Raw genomic sequence first — 10,023 nt, 5'->3', positions numbered from 1 at the left:
ATCATGGCCACATGACCATCAGAGGAGGAGTATTAACTTTTACATTTGACGGAGAATTCCATCACCGACAAGATTTATTTCTGGATATTTTTAGTAGAGGTGAATCTTTTGAATTTATCGATAAAAATGACAGAAACGGTGAATTTTTTGTGCCCCGCCACTCCTAACTTAAGGAAAATTATAACTCTCAACCAATCAGGTTAGTTTTAGTCTTATTCGACGCTGAAATAAATGCACTATGAATTGTTTTGAGTTGTTATGGCAGAATTAGCGGTTTACTATTTCCCAAATAAGATCAGAAAACGTGTTTTTTATTGCTTTTTTAACCCTGGCTCTGTTCAGAAGGCTTTCCGGACCCAGGTGTATAGGACCGTTTTTACTCAACGTTCAATTTTCAACGAGATCCTGAATTTTGACCCACGATTTAGGGCCATCCAGTATATAAAATAGTTCGTGACTGACTAACGGACCAAATGGATCTAAAGGGCTGAAATTTCGACTGAATAGCAGCTAAAAAGTGACGTTTTGAAATTCCATTCCTAAGGGTAAAAGCTAGTATATATATATATATATATATATATATTAGTTTATCTTTATTTGGAGATCGTGAGATGCGGTCTGGTGTGACGTAGGTTTAGAAAAACATATTCTTGAATGTGCCAACGTTTCGATCTTTATTGAGATCATCTTCAGGGTCAAAGTGTTTGTTTTCTGTTGATGTGTCATTATTGTTATATGTGTATATATTTATTTTTCTCTAGATTAAGTTTCTTATATAAATTTTGTGAACTCAATACATGTGGTTTATAATAATTGATTTCATTTCATTTCAACATTTCTTACGATAAAGTTCACGTCACATTCTGCACTAATTATCTCTATGCTTTTATTCCAAATTTGAATTCCAATTTAACTGTATTCACTAATTTCGTGGCCCGCTTGACCAATTAAATCATTACAATTAATTAATAACCTTAATTAACTAACTGAGGGATTCTATCTAGCCGAAGGTCGTAGGTTCGAATCCCTCTCGTGCCATTAACTTTTTTTCATCTCAACTAAAAACCTTAATTAACTGTATTCTTAAACCAATAAATATTTTTATCTTTAATCCTATTCACAAATAACCTGGATATCTTTCAACTGGTATGTCCATACACTTACGCAGGTAGGTTATGTAACTTCAAAGTATAAGCAAAGACAGGAAACATTTAATTCTAAATATAACATGTGGTTGGGTGTGTACGATGGTAAAATTTAATATCTGTTTGAAAAACATACTTTTGACTTGTTCCACCATCTCCAACCCCTAAAAACATCAAATCTGCGTACCATAATACAAACTAGTCATGCAAACAGCGTCAAATATTTTTTTATGCCAGTGTAATCTTGCTGTTCAACATTATACCTTGAACAGATCCTATCACAAATTTGCATTTAGATTTTTTATCTTCAAAAGGTTTATTTAAGAATTCCCTTAAACAAATTGTCAAGATATTTATAGCTTCCCACTACTTCTATCCTTTTGCTTCCAGACCACCATTTCTCATTATTTGACGATTTACCTCCATTTTTAAAAACAATTATTTTCGATTTGTATAAATTCACAAGTGAGTTCCTTTCTTTACAATATCCTTTCAAATTGATTTATCATGTTTTGCAATATTCACTTATCTGTTGACAGTATTACAATATCATCTGCAAAAGCCAGCAGTTTAAATATTTTGCCCAATTATATTTATTCCCCCATCCAAGAGGCCATATATACCATGATTAAAAAACAACGGAAAATAGACAGTACAGTTCAGCATAATTAAAATTCTTGGGCAATTTATCTCGAGAGAGAATACAGAAACTCTTCGAAGGCCACGGTTCGACCGAAAAATTAAGAATAATTAAATTTACCGAGTTTTACATACATTAATCAATGAAATGTTGGTGTTTGACTGTAGAAATAAACGGTGGACGAATTTTTTAAATATAAATATTTACTGTGCTAAAGAAAGTTCCATCCGTTTCTCCGACCTTGCATATCCGAACGAGGTACTCAGAAATTCAGCCGGGCTGTTCAGGTGGATTTAGAAGGGATTTATAAACCCCCATTTCCGAACTAGCATTCATTTCGCACTTCCGGTTATATTATATCTCCAGTCCTGTCCCGCCCTCTATAAACGAGATAAACGTGTTTTCCCAAATTCGGGAACAATATCGAACGGTAAGCTGGAAACTTATAAAACGCTCCTATTGTAAATAACTCTTTTGGCCCAGTTCCAAGGGTGTCCTCGATCCCGGCACAGCCCATTCATAACACACGATGTTCTAAACGCCGGAGGCCGGTCCTGTCGAGGATTCAGTGTCGCAAGGGGTCATCACTTCAATACCCACAGCCAAACCCCTTTCAGACTATTATACAGCTTAATTCAATCGAGTACACTCACTACTCTCTTATTCTCTCTCTCTCTCTCTCTCTCTCTCTCTCTCTCTCTCTCTCTCGCTCCATCTCACTCCATCTCACTCTCTCTCTCCCTTAATTACTCGCTCCCTCTCACTTACTCACTAACTCGCTCATTCACTAACTCACTCATGTACTCACTCTCTTCTCTCGTTCACTCACTCACTCACTCTCTCTCTCTCTCTCTCTCTTTCTACTCTCTCTCTCTCTCTCTCTATCACTCACTCACTCATGTACTCACTCTCCTCTCTCGCTCACTCACTCTCTCTCTCTCTCTCTCTCTCTCTCTCTCTCTCTCTCTCACACACACACACACACACACTATCTCTCTTGTGGACCAACCCACCCTCATATAAAAACATAGGTCCGACAATGAAAGACACAAAATAAAATTTTTCGCCGTATGTTCGGATTGATTTTTCCTTTTGCCGTCGTCCTTCCCAGTTAAGTTAAAGGTTAGCCTATGAACCACTAAACCCACATGTAACCAAATTATAATTTTATTAAAGGTTTCTATAGATCAGAATATTATATTATTCGAATCAATAAAACAATGTAAAATCTACTGAAAGAAAGATGAATATTGTTGCTTTACGTCCCATCATCTCTCTAAATGTTAAACGCAAGTCAGTTAAAGTTAAAAATGTGTTTGCGCGAGCCGTGGGGTGAAGGGGCGGGCATCGGCCGATCGGAAAAGAGCTGAGAAACGATAGTAGATACAGAGCTGAATGGAGTTCGTGAATGGAATAAATTATAGGTGGATGAGTGAGGATCCGTACCTTTATCGGATTACGAGGACTTTACGTCAACCGTGTTCCAACGCCTTCGTTTACCCATCTTTTATCATTCTTTCCTTCTCTACTTTTTATCGTTGCCGAAAACGTTTGTGCAACTTTTCCAGACCTCGCGACTCGCGAAAAGGAAAAACCTTATACTCCGCTCATTACTGAGATATAATTAGTATTTTTATATGGGGATTTCACCATACAAGACCAAATGCATCTAAATCATAATAAATGTATATAAACTGTATAACTCACGTTAAGAGTAAGAAAGATCCAAGCGACCTAACTTTGAGTGATTAAAACCGTCAATCAATCAGTCACTAACTCACCTACACGCTCTCTCTCTCCCTCCATCTCTCTCTCTCCCCATCTATATCTCTCTCTCTCTTTCTCTCTCTCCCTCACTCACTCTCTCTGTCTCTCTCTCACTCACTCTGTCTGTCTGTCCGTCTGTCTCTCTCTCTCTCTCTCTCTCTCCCTCTCTCTCTCTTTCTCTCTCTCTCTCTCACTCACTCTCTCACTCACTTACTCTCTCTGTCTCTCTCTCTCTCACTCACTTACTCTCTCTGTCTCTCTCTCTCACTCACTCGCTCTGTCTGTCTGTCTGGGTCTCTCTCTCTCTCTCTCTCTCTCTCTCTCTCTCTCTCTTTCTCTTTCTCTCAGCCAAAAGCTCACGAACGGCTCAGAGGGTGTAGTAACGCATTTTCATAATTCAAAATTGAAGGAAAGGAAACCGGTATAGCATTAGTACCCTAATTCACAGTTAAATAACAATTTTATTCATTTAGTATTTTTTTTTAAACAGATTTATGGGAAACAAATTAGAGATGAGAAATTTTATGTGATAAATAGTGTAGAAGTTTTAACCGCATAAATCTTTCAATAATCCTTGGCAAATTTAGTATGTTCTTGATTTAATTTTGACTGAAATTTTGTATAATTACGTAATTGTATAAACTTATTTTGCCAAACAATACGAAATTATGGACTGGTTTTGTTTAATAAATGAAAGAAGTCGAAAGAAAAGAAGCAAGAAAGAATCACTGTACTAAAACAAACAATTGCGTTCAATATTATGAAAATTATTAACAACTTGCAATTAATTAAGGTTTTTAGTTGAGATAAAAAAAACCAGTGTCACGAGCGGGATTCGAACCCACGATCTTCGGCTTGATACGCCGCTGCTCTACCACCTGAGCTATCGTGACCTCGATCCACTCGGGCATCAACTTCCTATCTCAACCCCACCTTTTGAAGTTTCCCTCCTTTTTGTACCTAAACTAAAAACCTTAATTAATTGAAAGATATTAATTGTTCTAGCGGACCACGAAAACTAGTGCATTATTAACAACATTGACAATAAATTTTAAAAATATTGGTATTATAAAGAAATAATGTTGTTGATTGAATAGAGAGCATAAACGTTTTTTGCAAGCTGTTTGCAAAAAGGTCTGAAGTCCTGCACATAGGGTCTCCAGCCTTAAATGCGATTGAAAGACCAGTTTATGATTCTGGATAAACAGCTCCAATAATAATAGCTAAATTATAGTAAAGTCCAGTTGGGAGCAAACGTATAGAACAATTGGACTCATTAAAACAGTCATTCCTTTTTAGAGGCAAATGAGTAATACATTTAAATAGTATTTCACTTGAGATAGCGGAAACTCGATTAAACGACTATTTCCCATTTCCCAGGGTACTTCGACCGGCCCCCGTTTCAGCCTAGCCGGCAAAATACCTCCTCTCCAAACACGAAGGTAAATCTTTCATGACTCTCCCTGACCCACTCCTCCGGCCTTCTCCCAACTTACAAATTGAGTGTAAATACTTGATAAGATTTCCCCGGCCCCCTCCGACTATACAGACGTCTGATGGGGAGCGACAAACCCTCCCTTGTAATTTACCCTTTCAGAACTTAAAATTGGTTTGCGAGTCGATGAACACATGCTAACCTAATCGCCACTTGATCGGGTCTATCTCTTGCTCTCTTTCAGTTTCTCACTGACGATGTCGTGAAGCCGAAACGCGTTTGACTGACATGTAAAGAGAGTAGACCCAGTAGTGTCGAGTGCCGAGCCATGCTTTTAGAGTTTAGGGAAGAACCGGAGCGTGTTTTATTAAAATTGTAAACCCGGCACCGTTTTTATTACCGAGCTGATATCAAAATAGCGAGTCACCTTGTAGTAGGGTGAGATAACGTTGTTGTCACAAGGGATTATAAACGCGCCGAGTTGCGCAAGGTGAACAGGAGATAACGCCTAACAATCGCTAACTGTTTGCACTGATAATTGTCAAGTACGGGGAATGCCGCCACTTATTAGAAATAAAAGTGGGTACAATGAACATTAACAGTCCGTCCAGTCGGTCATCCCGCTTTTACGAATACACGCGCTTCGTGGAAATCTAATTTTTCAAAACGAACGCTCGTATCCAATTGTATTTGACAATTTGATTAGCACCCGATGCCCTATCTCGTTAACGATTAGAAAAAAAATTAACTTCATCGAGATCAATCGTACCAACGGAACAAGTATCCTTTGAAATTATCGATTGTACGCCTGCGTCGTTTCAAGTAGGAATATCTCTCCCTCTGGTGCAGTATTCAGACGTAAAATTACTATGGGAAAAAATTTAGACAGTTTCCAATTTTTCGGCGAATTTGTTAACACCGTAAATTTCAAATTTCGTACAATCTCACTAGTTTTCGTGGTCCGCTTGACCAATCTTTCAATTAATTCAGGTTTTTAGTTCAGATAAAAAAGTCAGTGCCACGAGCGGACCACGTAAACTAGTGAATTTAATAAGTTAAAATGAAGTACACTTCACTAAAGCTCTCCGTGGCTATTTCATTTGTCGCCGAGAATCAAACAGATTACACGACATTTGAAAAATGGAAAAAAGGAGGGAAAATTCAAAAGGTGGGGTTGAGATGGGAAGTTGGGGTCCGAGTGGATCGAGGTCACGTAGAGAGTAGACCCAGTAGTGTCGAGTGCCGAGCCATGCTTTTAGAGTTTGGGGAAGAACCGGAGCGTGTGTTTTATTAAAATTGTAAACCCGGCACCTCAAGTGGTAGAGCAGCGGCGTAGCTAGCCGAAGGTCGTGGGTTCGAATCCCGCTCATGACACTGACTTTTTTATTTCAACAAAAAAACCTTAATTAATTTCGTACAAATATAGAACCAATTAAAACGAATGAGATCCTCCCGTATAATGTATTGCGAGATATTGGTGTATAAGTTGTAAATAACGTAGAACTGGGTACAGTAAGAACAATTAATAATAATCACCAAATACGGGAACATCAACAGACTTTTCTAAAAAGAGATGAAAATTTTAACATATAGGGTAACATGAAAAGTATTGTTCGTCTGGTACTATACAAGTTTTCCGCCTCACAAAATTCATCAAAATATTTCATCATACAACACCGGCCATTAATATTAATTACATATTAATTACATCCAATACAAATCTATGGGCTGTAATAACACTGAAATACGACACATAATTAGAAACAATAACTATCACTATCGTTTTTTTATTGTTATGCATATTGTGTAACTGAACAATCATTCACAAGATTGATTTATGATTTCATCGCCGTGAATGCCGCTTACCTATCGTTTATTAATGGTGTCGATCTAATTAATTTATCCCTCCTGATGTTCTGTCAAATCCTACATTGGAATTACTATTTCACTATTGTTAATTATTAGACAATGTGCTCTCAAATACCGGAAAGAAAATAAAAATACAAGTAAGAATTTCTTAATTAATTCTAAAAAGACCGATTTCAGCGGCGAATTGAGCTGAAAGTCATGAGTTCGACTTCCGCTCGTGACACTTGCTTTTTCATCTTTACCAAGGCGTTAGATTAAAAGTATGATTAATTAATATAATAAATACGGTTAATGATGACTACTAGATACATATATGGGTTCTTACGTTATATTAACCTGGCAAATCTAATGGGGGGGGGGGGTTATATCAACAAGTGTCGGGCAGTCTAGACATACAAAAATCACTTCCTGAGCGATAAACGTTTCAAAACTTAGCCATATCAAAGGCGGCAGTCGGGCTCAACAAGTGAAACAGCCAATTAGCAAGGGGTCTATTTCGGTATGGAGTCACCGGCCCATCTGGACCTAGTTTCCTTGACTCAAGTCCGTCCATTTTTACCATGCCCGGTTTTTCTGAGTGTTTAGTTTTCCTCTTGTCGACCTCCGCGACACGTCTGGGAAAGAGAAGAAAGAGCGTTTTGGTCGAGATTCGAGCAGGGAAAGAAAACCTTGAACAACCCGACACGAGAGTTGGGAAATTAAAAATACGTTTTTCTGGGTCAAGCAGTATCTTGACTCGGTTTTGATCTGTTTTTAGACATTTCTGTTTACACTAAGCATTGCCTGACGGAACTTATGAATGAGTAAGTAAACACGCCCGTTCTAAAATAATGTATAAGTAAATGGGGAAACTCTTTCTCGTTTAATAATTGTTGTACGAAGGGAAATCAGTTTATCAGTTGGAAATAGTTACCAACTCTATTAACTACTATTTACAACACGTGAAAATTAAATTTTGCAAAAAATTTGCTTAACCCCCGTCCTCTTATTTTAGCATAACTGTAATCGAATGAATGAATGAATATCGTTTTATTTGATAATCGCACAAATTTAAGTCCGCAATGAATTTCTCCTACAATTATGGAGAAAATACATTCATTGTTGTTTTATATCATTTAGACGTAATTTTTTCTCGCCATTTTTTATTGCCTTATAAAAGTTTTTATTGCCTTATAAAAGTTTTTATTATCTCTGTTAAATTAAAACAGCTTAAAATTATATTCAAATTTTGATTCTTTAACCTAAAGTATCATCACAAAATTAAATAGTTTTTGATTCTTTAACCTAATGTAAGTATTATCACAAAATTAAACAATTTTTATCTAAATTAATGCATTTTTTAAAATCAAAACTGTAATTTTTAATTTATTTTTTTCTTTTTAACATATATAGGTCTACATTTTGGCATTTGTGCTGTTATTGCTTCTAGTCTGGTATGTTTTTTGTGAATTGAGTTAACGTTATGTACATTTGAAACGATAATAATATTGGGAAGGGTTGGGCCCTCTGCGTGTTTTTACTGTTTCTTATAATCTTTCCCGCATATTTTTCAGCCTGCAGACATTTGAGAGTCTCGATCTGTTACTAACACTCTGCTTTTATATGAAAACTCGATTCTGCAGCCTCACACTTGTTCATCAGGCTGAAAACCTGAGAATAAAGCATACAAACGTGCATACAACCCCACGAAGATAAAAGCCTGGTCACATTCACACCCTCAGAGTACTGGACATGCCTCGAGGCGGAATTAAATAACCCCGTTCCTTTCACACTAACACATTACTCCATTGATGTTTAGTTATCCAATTGACCAAATATTTATTTCAATTAATTATTGTTTTTATGTAAGGTCTTGGTTGAGATAAAAATTTGGTGTCACGAGTCGATTCGAACCCACGACCTTCGGCTAATAAATTATTCATCATTCATTCCAATAAATTAACAAACACTATATTCTTTTAAAAATCCCTACAGCCCTGAAGTAAAAATAAACCAAATTATTAGGTTTTTATTTTTAGCATTTTTAATTTTATCATCTTCTTTATGCTCAGATTGTAGTTAATCATATGCATTTAATGTTAAATTTAATGAATTTTAGAATAAGTCTTAAAAGCATTAGTCAAGAAGAAACGAAATAAGTCTTAAATGAGAACAGTCGAATTCGGTTTCACATATATTTGAATAAATATGTGCCTATCAAAACACGGTAATTGCAAATTTACACATGTGCATAAACATTCTTGTTTACAGCGGGGGAGAAAAGTAATTTTAACTCGGTAATTACGAATTGAGTGGCGCTTTACTGATGTAAACGTTCACCGATTTCCCAACAGATATATTTAAACTAAATTCAACGAAACGTTAAATTACTTATAAACAGATCTCGCAAGTTTGTAATGAGAGAAACCGGTAGCTCGGCCCGGAGAGGGCGTTTAGATGAAACGCGAATTGCCGGCCAATTCGAAGCGAACAAACTGTCGATTAATAACAGAGAACTAAATGGACAGAACAGGGCCTGTTCGAGATTAATTACGGCCAGCTTCCCTAATTGAAGAGCACTTCTAACCGAACCACTATCGCGCCCACCGGCCGCAATTCTTCCCAAAAATCATCCAAGCAGAATGCCACTCTTTACCCGTAATAAAGTCGAACGCATCCTACGAAAGTCACCAGCGATAAATTCGATCAATAAACTGTCAACAATTTCTACTCAAAAATATTCAACACAGGCTTACAATGATACCGGGTCGTCAAAATACGCTCTATACGAATGCAGCTGCTAGGGATGGGGATAATAGAGGTCGCCACAAGGCCTTCCTCAACCTCGACCTGACCTTTACACAATTTTGCACGATGGCAGACCCACCACCGAAGTGGGTGAAATGACAGGTTCAGGAGGTTCGGAAACGACCAAACTACAGGCTCATTAAAAGTAAGTTATTAGCGAGAATGGAGTGGGTTCGACCCCTCCGCGAGGAATATAAAATGTCTTCTCTGGGAGGGGATGTAACCAGACTTCTATGTTTGAATGGGGTGTTTATTTTAATTTATTGGAATGAATGTAATTTATTAGAGTGAAAGGAAGGGGTTGTTTAACCCCGCCCAGAGGAATATCGAGTACCTACTTTGGGGGAGTGACTGTAACCATACTTCTGTTTGTATCGGAT

At 37.1% G+C, this 10,023-nt stretch overlaps 1 non-coding gene across 1 annotated transcript; it reads right to left on the bottom strand.

Annotated features, from left to right (window-relative positions):
* Positions 1-4,372: 4,372 nt before the first annotated feature.
* Trnad-auc lies at positions 4,373-4,445 on the bottom strand. Its single transcript has one exon. It is a non-coding gene; the product is annotated as a tRNA-Asp (tRNA).
* Between the last annotated feature and the right edge of the window lie 5,578 nt (positions 4,446-10,023).

The sequence above is a fragment of the Cimex lectularius genome, unplaced genomic scaffold (genome assembly GCF_000648675.2).
Source record: "Cimex lectularius strain Harlan isolate CLEC.00 unplaced genomic scaffold, Clec_2.1 scaffold22, whole genome shotgun sequence".
Lineage (NCBI taxonomy): Eukaryota > Metazoa > Arthropoda > Insecta > Hemiptera > Cimicidae > Cimex > Cimex lectularius.
The sequence above is the reverse complement of the archived record's forward strand: the minus strand, read 5'-3'. Positions and strand labels throughout refer to the sequence as shown.